This window comes from Emydura macquarii, unplaced genomic scaffold (genome assembly GCF_026122565.2).
Source record: "Emydura macquarii macquarii isolate MOO-44397 ecotype Brisbane River unplaced genomic scaffold, CSIRO-AGI_Emac_v2 contig_2406, whole genome shotgun sequence".
Taxonomy (NCBI): Eukaryota; Metazoa; Chordata; order Testudines; family Chelidae; genus Emydura; species Emydura macquarii.
The window spans coordinates 2401332-2413737 of record NW_027132543.1 but is presented as its reverse complement, the minus strand read 5'-3'; positions in this window follow the sequence as shown (position 1 = coordinate 2413737).

Here is a 12406-nt window from a genome sequence, read left to right as displayed (position 1 = left end):
GACATTGCTCTATGGACAGTACCGTAGAATTCTGGGCTGGCAGAAAATATTTTTCTTCTGAGTATTTGCTATATTAGGATTATATAGTCCCTGAGTCAATGGTATCTATATGTGTATCTCAATCATACTGAACCATTTTAAAAAAATGTGTTTTGTGACCATAGGATATTTTTGCCATGTTCTTTTACATCTTTTTTTTTTGGACGTTGTGACCAACTTGCCAATGTCCTGCCCTGTCACAACGCTAACCCTAACAGACACTAGAAACTATCCCATTCAAAGTATTGTCTGTCACTAACACACTCCCTTGCATATCTTCCTTGAGACATTTCCCTTCCAACCTTCATGTCTCTTCCTTACTACTGTGTAGAGTGACTTGGGACTCATGGAAAAGACATTTTCACTATGTCATTTCATATATAGTTTTAACTGCCTCCTTAGCGCACATTTCACTAAGTCGTACTTTGTGATTTAAAATAGTTTTATGCATGACCCTTTGAGCAGATTGAGTTGCTGTTGCTATTTTTTGATCTAGGAAATAAAAACTCGAACCTGTGGCATTGGTATAGTTTTCAGCTCCTGAAAAGAGATGCACATATATCTATCTCACTATCAGCAAACATATGATGCTGAGAATCTTTCCCTTCCTTTCCTTAGATATGGCATAATTTGATACTGTTTTCTTTTTACTGTTCTGTTTTGATCTTTGAAACATATTTATTCTTTATTTAAAAGAATGCTTCCTTCTGAGTTTTTTTTCTCTCACCATTGAAATATCACTCCTTTCATCAGTTTTATTGAAGATTCATTTACATTCTTGATCTGAACAATTGATTAATGTCATCGGGAATTTTTTCATAGACTCCCCATGAATTTAGATCAGGTCTTATTAGAACAATTGGTATTGATAGTTTTCTCCTTCTCTTCCTTCTGTACGTACTGACTGTTCCACCAAACAGGTCACTAGATTTTTGTAATTCTGTAAAATGCTCTGAAGTTTGCAAAAGTGATACATAAATAATTAAATAATAATTTATGGTACTTCAATATACTAGAAATGTTGACAAGCTGGAGAGAGTTTAAAAAGCAACAAAAATGATTACGGGTCTGGTATGATTGATTTATGGAGAAAGACTAAAAAAATCTAAATGTATATGGCTTGAGTAAATGGCAAATAAAGGACAAAATATGAGTACTGAAAAAGTGAAATCACTAAGGAGTCAAAGAAATATGTAATGTGTTATCATGAATTTTAACTAGGAGAAATGGGATTAAATTAAGAAAATAATGGCTGAGAATCAAGAAAAAAATATTGATGGTAAGATCTCTTAAATTATGGAATAATCTTTCAAAGGAAGCCACAGAAAACCCATCATTTTAAAACTGGAACAGACAAAGCATTGGAAAATATATTATAGGAATAACCAAATATTGGCTGGGAATTGACTATATGACCAATTTATTTAGGTCTTTTCCACCTCTAACTTCTATGATCCTATGCCAAATTCTTCCTCCACCCTTTATAGTCTTTGGGACTTTTGCCTATTCAAGACTCAAGCTGGAATAGGTTACCCTACATACAATGGAGATGTGTGCAATTGAAACACATGACAGGTAACTTCACTGAATAATTTATGGCCTAATTCTTCTCTCAGACTTTTCTTATTTCTGGATTCTTCAGTGGAATAGAAGCAATATAACTGAGGAGAATTTGGCCCTTCTTATGAAATGCTTAGCCTCAGCTTTATATACATCATATTTGCTTGGTTGGCTTTCTTAATCAGCGACACTGAGAGTTTTCATGCTTTATTTTGATCCTGTTGGGGTCAATCTGTTTTCAATCGGCAGCCTCTGTGACAATAGTCTCTGAAGGAGGAAAGCTCTGTTATACAACTGGTCAAATAACATTGATTGAATATTTTTTCCTCAATGAATTCTGAGATATTTTTCAAATACATTATTATGTATTTTCATTATTCTCGCAGTTCATAGGTATGGGGGAATATTTCACACATATCAATGAATATATTTTAATTGCAAGATTTTTTAACAAAATACAATGTGCTTAGTACTGAGACTTTCTTTGACTCCTTTTTGCCACTGGCTCTGGATTCCTCCCAGCATGGGTGAATCTCTGGGTAGAAAAAGGTAATTTTTACTGGCCCCTATATCATTCCTCTCCAAGTCCCACCATATGGGTAGTGCCCAGCGTGTTTCTGGGGAAGAAGGATGGTCAGATCAATACTATATTGTGAAAATGTCCAGCTGGAAGATGGCTCCATAGCAAGCTGAGCCTAATTTAGAGCAATCCTTGGGCTCCTTTAAATTATGCAGGAAATGATACCTGCCCCTGGCTTTGCCATCTGACTGGGGAACCACAAAAAGTTCTTTTGCAGTGGCTCCTTACCTACTCATCTTTCTACATCCAAGGGATATTGGATGGAGCTAAGGATTGAACTCCATATTTGTTAATTATTTTTTCCTTGTTTGCTTAGCTCTACTGTTTCATGAGATTATTTTATTGAAGCTATGGTCAATCGTGGAGATAGAGAATAATGAGATTATTTTTGCCTTACTAACATAGTTTTCTTTTTTTTAACATTGAAATATCCACTAATGGTGGTGTCTAAGAGCAACTTAGGCTAGACTCTACCATTCACTAAGTCCTTATTTTTTTATGCAAAAAGTACAAATATCAGAAAAGTGGCTGCATAAATATTCTGTTTGTACCATTTATGACAATGTTCCAAGTGTCCTGTTTAAATAAATGTAAATCAGAGAAAATTTGATGGCAGTCAGAGCTGACAGCAGCCACTCTAACTTCTGCACTTCCTGAATGGAAAAGAACAGAAAATACCTGATAATAAAGATTGCCAAGACCTTTTTGACGATGGGAATCCATCCCACACTCTAAACATACAATAGATCAATTAATAATGGACAAATAATTGCTCAGCACCAGAGATGGTGCAAGCTATCTGCCTAAATACCATTTTTCTAAAGAAACTAAATGAGTCACTATCAGAAAAGCCCAAATGTTCTCTAATACTACTTGTTAGTTTTCAGCATTCTGGATTCAAGACAAACAGTCTTCAGATCTGGGCAAGGTACTGAATTTATTATTCTGGTGGATGACATTCCCTCCATTGACAAGGAAAATACAGCCATAACTATTTTACTGGAACTACCTGTAGTATTTGATATTACAACTCACTGAATACTCTAGTCCTGCCTCTAAAAAAACTTCATAAGTGAAAAGAGATGCCATGGAATGGCTCAGGTCTTTCTTCTCAGTCTAAACCCAGATGGTTTATACAAGGCACTAATTTGGTGGTAAAGATAGATAGATTTTAGTGTGTTTTCAGATATCCCAGATATTACCATATCTGTTTTGTTTTAACAAATTTTACAAGAATTACACTATTTCCTATTTCTCTGAGGAGCTGATACTCCTCTCACTCCAGTGTAAATCAGGAATAGCTCCACTGAAGTGTTACAGTAGCACAAAACTTGTCTGAGTGAAAAGAGATAGGCTCTATATACCTTTATATTTTGCTATAAAGGCTAATTTAGTAAAAGAGCTCATTACGTCAACAGATTTGAGACTTAGCATGACTAACATTTTTCCTCATTTATTAATGGGCCTACTTTCTTTCTCGTACTTTCTTAAGATATAGTTGGAGAAACCCTTGTTCCTTTTTTCACTGGGGGCAGCCATCTTACTGGGAAACTGACACTGTTTTTATGGTAATAATATTATGCTGAGTTTGAAAGTAGTTACCTGTTTTATCTTTTATTCTCTTTTTATACATACTCACATTACACAATGAATAATGTTCAATTTTCTTATCCTGGGTGTGAAATTATTGTGTGTGTGAGCACCAATTTTAACTTCTTCCTGCTCTTAGGTAGAATGAATTGTGGGATTAATGTTCTTGTCATAAGGCAACTGAAAGAATCAATGTGTCACTGACTGCATACACTTGTATAAAGATGGTTCCATTGAACTTATTTAAAATTGTATATAGATCCTTCATAAAGAACTTTGTACAGAGCTGGAATAGTCTTCCGTAAGTAGTATGTAGAAGACAGAGAGAACAACAGCAAAGTTCAGTTACAATCTTGAATTATTTATTTAACTCAATGAGAAAAAGAAAAAGAAACTCCCCTTTTCTATGCTAGACCTTTAAATAACCATCACTGGTACATTAAACTTAGAGCTTGTCTGTGGATTCTGTTATTAATTTAGCTGGTATAAATGAAACCACAGAGTCAAAGGTGTTAACACGACCCTGTCACTGTCCAACATTAAACAATGTTAAACAAGGCTCGGGATTTGGTGTACGGAGATCTCAGCCTGCTTAATACCATGAGAAACACATAATTAAAAATCCTTTTAACCTTTTAATAAAAATACAGAAAAGGAATAACAGTTACAGCATTTGAAATGCAAAGTTCCTTCTTCCTTTTCCTTTTAGCTGTACAGACTTTTTAGTGGGGGGTGGGGTGGGTGAGGTAGGGCGACCCTTGTTTGACAGTCTCTGATATGGTAATAACTGTCCTTTTTAGACAAAAGAAAGTAGTTACTTGAGATGGGCTGGAGCTGTCTTTGTTGCTGTTGTTAAAATCTGATCCCATTTCCAGGAAGACAAAACAGGACAAACACATGCAAGAGGGAAAAGAAAAGAATAACAAAGATAGAAAATGTAGCATCCATGTCTGGTGTTGAGTGTCACTTTTAATCTCCCTGCTAGAAAAATACATTGGGTCTTATCAGCCACTTTGAGACCTGGCAAACTTGTACCAGTGTCAGGCTGTTTAGGGCATTGCTTTTAGCTCCTTCTTTCTGGTCACAGGCGGTGTTGTAAAATATAAGCCAGAATCTTATTAACAAACCAACCAACCAACCGATGGTAAGGAGAAAAAAATGATGCACAGTTGCGGGGTGGGATGCATAAGAAACCCAAGTGGTGGTTGGAATTTAGCAAGAACCAATGGAGGTAGCTAATATTACCTAAATCCTGATCCGTCTGTTCAGGACATCTTTCAGACTTAGAATGAAAAAAGCACAATAGTGTCTCCCTGGATTTGGCAGCTGGGATGGTGAAGCTCACTCCTTCCCCTTCTATTGTTTTTCAGTCAGCTGGCATTTTGGTCGCCAGCTTTTCCCTCAGAATCTCCGTTTGGGGATCCCAAAAGGAAGTGATGGGTAGAATAGTCCATCCCCTTATTTTGTTCACCAATTAGGCCTAACTTTTGACATACCAATTTTGATCCATTGATTTAAGGTCTCCTGCTGTTCTTGTTTAACAGGTATGATTTTAATACAGTCCTTGAATTATATCAGTAGGCGTTTTTATTTAGACTAATTCAGTCTTTGTGTCTCTTTTTTGCACCTTTTCCTATTAACATTTGTTATTATAGGTTATTTTCACATTTTATTAACTTTCACTCACTTTTCACATTTGAGCTCACATTTAGAGTAAATTTTTAGGCCCAATTATCACAACAGGACACATAGGAAAATTAGTTTGAATTAAGTAAAGGTGTGAATTTAAAGTGGATTTGTTAAATTGCATTAAACCCCTGTGTGGACACTCTCATTCAGAATTAAAATGGCCTTAATATTTAATTTAATTCACTTTGGAATCAACCTCTCATGCTGGTCTGGGTAAAGACTCACCTTTCCATCCAGGTCACTCCAGCTAAAAGCAGGAAGAGAAACCTTAGACGCATCCTCTGGTGTGTATGGTGCCAACCTTGGTAAAACTGCACAACTTCAAAGATATGTGCAATAGGTCCAATGCATTGGACATAGCACCCATCCTAACAGTCCATAGCAAAGCCACATCAAGCCCATTCAAAATATTATTTAACATACAAAATGCAAACGATAATGTGCAAAGATATCTAATAGTAGTCTTTTTAGGATATCAGGATGTTATAATTGGAATAATATGAGGCAACTGTGACTTAGTATTTGAGTTGGGGCTTGGGGAGATTTAATGTAAAGCATCTAGAATGCTGATGTTTAGCATGTTAGCTAACATTTAAATCACTTCAGATTGGTGGGACAAAGAGAGATTGGACTGAATAGCTGTCTTCTGAGATAAAATATGTAAGAAGTAGCCCTAATGGAAGAAATTTCTGTGAGGATCCCCTTGAGGAGTTCCTGCTTCATTCATCCATTGTAGATGGGGTTTCCCCAGTGGAAAGGTCACATGGCCTTGTCCCCAAAGCTGGCAAATTCTAGGGAACCACAGGAGATCAGGGCCATCTGTGTGGAGGCTCGTTGACTTTGCACTGGATCTAATCTGTTGCAGTCTCCTGGCTTCCTAATGCTACCCAGGATTTCCTCTTACTATAATTACCCCCATCCTGTATTATATTTTTTTATTAATATCTGCAGGGTCAGAGGAAGGAGATTTCTATACCCTTTATCTTGCCCAGACTTTGCCCTGCATAGTCTCTGCCCTCTTCCCCCATGTGGACTTCCAATCAATGGATGGGCTGCCAAAGGGTATAATACCATAGAGTTGGTTGACCCACTCTTCTATACAGGCAAGAACAACCCTTGGTGTTTTACTAGTCAGAATGGAAGATGTCCTTCCTCCTTTCCACCTCTCTATCCAGCACAGAATGGCAAAGAACAAACAAAAACAAAAAGTCCAGTCAATCAGTGGGTTTTTTTTGGTTTTTTTGTTTTTAGAAGGTCAAGCGGCTCAGTGGTACAGCTTTCCCTGGAATCTGACACCTAGGGTGATTGCACTGATTAACCCTGGAACCTGTCCTGAATGTGAATGTGGAAGAGGAGATATTTGTGTGTGGAGGATCTTATCTATGCATGAATCAAAGGGATGTGGGACAATCTAGGCCACTGACATTACTATTTCTATGATGAATAATCTAGTCAGAGAAGAAACACATTTATCTTTTCAACCAATGTAATTTTTTTAAATAGTCTCTTTTGACTTGAGAGATTCCTAATCAGAGCTTCACACTTACAAAAAATAAATTTCAGCCTTTTAGCATAAAAGGTGGAGTTCCTCTTCAAAAGTTCACTTAAATTATACTTATTTCTGATTTCATGCATTTTTGATTTCATGCATCATCTCCCATATTTTCTGTGGGAAATGATGCATGAAATAAAAAACATAGTATCTAAAGTGCCAAGGAACTCAATATTTGTTTTATTGAAAAAGACTGAACCTGAAAGATTGAGCCTTTTATCAGCTCCTATACAACATTTATCGGCATTGTAAAGTCTGTTTGATTTACTATAATTAAAATAAAGAAGCACTCTATGAAAATGACATCATCTGGCAAAGTTTAATTAATTAAATTAATTTGACTTACTATTGACTTTAAAGCTGACTCTTTCCTTTATATCCAGTTATAGACTTTATTTTTCAGGGGCCTGATCCAAAGCTCTTTTGAATCAGTGAAAAATCTTACATCAAATTCAGTGGACATGTGGATCAGATTACATGTTAATTTAGTGCTTGTGAAGTGCACTGGATTATTAGTATTGGAAGCTGAAGATATGTCCAGAGAAGAACTGTCTCACGCTGCGCTGCCAATGTACCTCAATCTGTGCTAGATGTACCGCTTCTAGCAATTCTCTCTCCTTGCCTATTCAATTCCTGATGTCTTTGCTGAAGCTATCGACATGGGTACCAGTTAATTGTAGCAATACCACCCTGGTTTGTATTTGAATTAATGACCTAAAGGTGAGACAATATGGATATTCAGTCCCAGTTACCAATCCCTTGTTATTCCTGATCTGTTGTGAGTACAATTTGGAATAAATTGCCTAGGGAGATTATGGAATTTACTCAACTGGAGATTTTTAAGAACAAGTTAGACAAACACCTTCCAGGGATGGTCTAGATAATACTTAGTCCTGCCAGAAGTTCATGGGACTGGATCTGAGGACCTCTCAAGGTCCCTTCCAGTCTTACAATTCTATGTTTATACGTTCATGGATAAATATGATGGGTACACACACACACACACACATACAACATAGATCCATTAATTAATATTTTAGATAGAACATTTTGCAAAATACATACTGTTCACCTAGCCTTCAAGCTAGGGCTATTAATGTGTAGACATATTTGCTGAATGACATACTTGAAAAAAAATATTGCAAAATTAATCAAATAACTTATTTGATTAACATTATTTGACAAGATCTATCCATAAATCATAAAATGGGGATGAGTACAGCAAGTTCTTCCTTTACTCACATGCTCTTACTTTGGTTATCAGTAGTGATTGAACTTTATTGCAGTGATTGTCTAAAATCTATTGTTGGACTCCTCTGTAGCTGACATGCCTGGTCCTGAGTTAAGATAGGAAGACTCATTTGCATCAGTCTTTTGCCTCTCCCTTCCAAAGATTGACAGAGAGGCAAATGACAGGGAAAAACAGTTCTCCTCAGCCAAGAGAGAATAGTCAAGAGCTCACAATGATGGGTGACATTCACCTCTGTGACCATAGTCATTGTGGATCCTAATTAATTAATATTGACATCACATTTAAGACCTGGTTCAATGGCTTAAGTATGACTTCCAGGCTGTGTAGTGGGAAGAGACCATTCTGGACAATTTCTCCCATCTGTTCACTCCAAGATTTTTTTCCTGTTTTCATTTTACTAAATAATATGATTCTCAGACCACTGGAGAAGAGGTTGCCCACCTCATACCTTATCTGTGGTCATGCAGTGAATTCACACCAAAATCAGGTCCTTTCTATATCAAGACCAGAGTACAGAAGGGTGAGTAAAGGCAGTAAGAAGAGTTCATGGAGAGTAACTAAATATGAATGGTTCATTTATACAAAATTCCTGCCTTCCAGTTTTTACTTTGTTATGAGTATAGTAGGATGACCTTTTGAGACTATGTCAATCTCAGAAGGAGCCATGGTTTGCAATTTATGGGGATTATGTAATCTTCAGACCACAGAAATGTGTTTCTTGAGTCCATATTACTGAAGCTACTATCCTGCAATCAGAGCCCCAACCGTGAATCCTTGTACCAACATGAAGCCCCATTTACTTTTGTGAGATTCCTCACGGGTGCAAGGATCTGTTCACATGACTCTGATTGCAGCTTTGAAGCATTAACATTAGTTCTCCTTTCTCATTTTAAAATTTGTATAAATAGAATGCTGAAGTAGACATGTTATTGCAATGTTACAATAATGTGATATAATTGAAGGGAAGAGCAAACTATTGTATAAAAATGTTGTTGGAAACTATTCCCGATATTTAGGAAAAGTATACCTCTCTTATTTAGTATTTGCATGCAAACCCTGAAATAGAAGCAGCAACATATACTTAGCTTTCAGGAAATATTTTGTTTACTGTTACAAGATCTCAGCTCTAATGTTTTAGTGACAGGGGATATTTTGTCAAGCTTGAGCACTAATAGATATAGTTGAGGAGATTTAGTCATCTTTTTCTTCCCTCTCCCCTTTTTAATTTTTTTTAAAAAAAAGCCATATTGCCTCTTAAACCAGTTGAAAACATGAACACTTACGGAGCAACAGGTTTAAATAGTGCCCTCTATAGTTAATTAATTTATGATCTGTAATAAGTCTAACATCTGGAGAGGATGAGCGCTCTTAGCACATCCTTGGTAATATATTATTTTTGAGTAATAAGTTCTGGACAGTTAACTATTTATTAAGTATAACATGAATGTAGTTAAATCATTTTATTATCACCTTGTTACCTCAGCTAAATTGACACGGTCATTATGCTATTGCACAAAACATGTCAGTAACTGCATGTATTGTTTTATAACACTACTTAAAGATAGATGGAGATTTCCATAAATAATAGAAAAATATTTATAGGTTTTTCCATTATGCTCAACGTTGTAGCATATGAGTATCTCAAAAACATTAATGGATTTGTCCTCCAAAAAAGGACAAAGGAAGTATTATTATCTCCATTTTGCAGATGCAGAACTGAGGAAGTAAAAGGTTAGAGCTAGAATTTTCCTTGGCACAAAATTCCCTTAGATCAAATTAAAAATATCAACCTAAGTGATTTGCAGTAGGTCAGACAGGGAATCTGTGGCAAAGTCACTTAGATAACATAGGTCCAGTGATTCAACCATGACTTCCCTTTAATGGCTTTCTAAGCTCACTCTATGTGGATGCTGTAGTAATAATGTTTTCAGAACCTTAGCTGAATGCTTTATTAATGTTTTATTAAAGCCCCTTTAATTAAGATTGCTTTGAACCTTCCTCAATTTATGTACAATGGTAACTTTGTACAATGGGCTTTTATGAATGCACTTATTATTGCCTCCTCTCCCCAACCACATATACATTCCTGGAAAGACTAAGACAAGTCTTTCCTGGCAGGAGTCCATGTAAAGGTTAAAGAAACAACAACAAAAAAAGAAAAATTATTCAGAAAAAGAAGAAGCTCTTTGGTTTCTATGGTCAATGGCGCTTCAGAGTCAGTCAGAAACTGCAGTTTGGGGAACAAGACAATGTGTTCTGGCTCAGGTACTGTCATGTTAGCATGAGTCATCTTCTGGTCAACTGGCTGATCATCGGCTCAGGACTTTCCTCAGGACTAACCCAGGGAACGTAGGAGTATCAAGTTGTTGTCATGGTGATCTCAGGAGGAGCACATTTCTTCTTCATTTATCTGGTCTTTTAAGGTTGAGATTCAAGCTGGTAACATCCCATAGGACCTCCCCAGTGATCTAAGAAAATCAAGGGATCACAAGTTTTGTGTCCCATCTGCATTGTCCAATCCTGGTCAAATGGAGTCAGTCTTGGTTCCTTCTTCCTAGGGGACTTCTCTCTCTCATGTCTATAAGTCTGTGTGTTTATCCTAAGCAAGCAATAACAGGAGAATAACAGAGATGATGACTCCACCAAAATTGTCTCAACCCCCCTCCTTATCTAGGACAACAGTCTGAGTTAGTCATTAACTTATTGACCATTAGGGTCTGGACACTTTCCTGGTAATAATTTATGCCCCATTGTACTTCAACTTTGAAAAATTGTCATTGTTCCTTACTCATTAACATGTCTCATGCTCAGGCTTTCTTGAGACCTTATGGCCGCAGAAAGAAATTACAGAACTGTCATCCTGTCTGGGAAACTGTAGAACTATGTGAAAGGTTATTTCAGTCTATCATAGACAAGCTGTTTCAAAATCTATATTTTAAAATCCAATTAATATACATTTATTAAAAATATAGCAAATCAAATTTTATACTTAGGGCATGTGTACTCTAGAAGTGCTCTATTAGTGCAGCTGCACTGATGCAGCTGCGCCATGTAGCACATCTGCAAAGATGCTGTATGCCAACAGGAGAGCGCTCTCCCATCAACATAATTACTGCACCTCTGCAAGAGGCAAAAGCTATGTTGGCAGGAGATGCTCACCTGCCGACACAGTGCCCGTGTGGACAGTGCTTAGGTTGCTGTAAATTTTGTCACTGAGGGGGTGTCTTTTTCACACTTGTGAGCGACTTAAGTTAGATCAACTTAAGCAGTAGTGTAGAGCTGCCCTTAATGTCTATATTTCTATAGGCCTATATGTCCTACAGTGTACTGAACTAGTTATTGATCGTTCACTGTGGAGTTTGTTGCAAGATCAGGGCAATCATCTAAATCTCAACACCATCTTGAAATTAATCTTATTTTAGTCTCTCATTTAAACTGGATTTTATCATTTTTCCTAGAAATGTGCAGTGTTTGATAGAGCCGGCAAAAATAAAACAGCTAACTATCTAAAAAGAATTAAAAAGGTAAAAAGCATATATATATGTATGCCCCCTCCTGTTCACAGGCCCAGAATGAGACTGTTCCAGATGTTCCAGATAGGGGAACTTGTAACTTTTTACACAACTTTGGGAAACTGGGCCTGAGGCTCCTCTGTGTGGTCTAAGTTGTGTGTCAATGTGTATTCATCTCAGATCAGATTCACTCAGACCAACCACCAGGAGCAAGGGTTTATTCTGCAAGGAAACATAGAACAGGATTACAGTATATCAGCCTCCTCTCTGCTTGCCTATCTCGTGCTCCCAGCTTCAATCAGTGCTGAAACTTCCTCCTGGGAAGGCAGAGAGGACTTTGTATAACACAACCCCCTAACAAACATTTTCTAACTCCCATATAACTAAATTCCAAAACGAAGAAGCCAAAGTTCTCCTTTTGTGTCATTTAAACTCCTTTCAGGTCACTCTTTAAGTCATTTTTGGTCCTACCTGTAAAGAAACATAGAACAGGATTACAGTCCAGCAGACTCCTCTCCGCTTGTCTGCCTCATGCTCCCAATTTCCTGTTGGGATGGCAGATGATACATACTGGCAGGAACCAGGAAGTTCTCCCAACATTCTTCAGTCTGTAGTCCACAACTTGTCGTTCC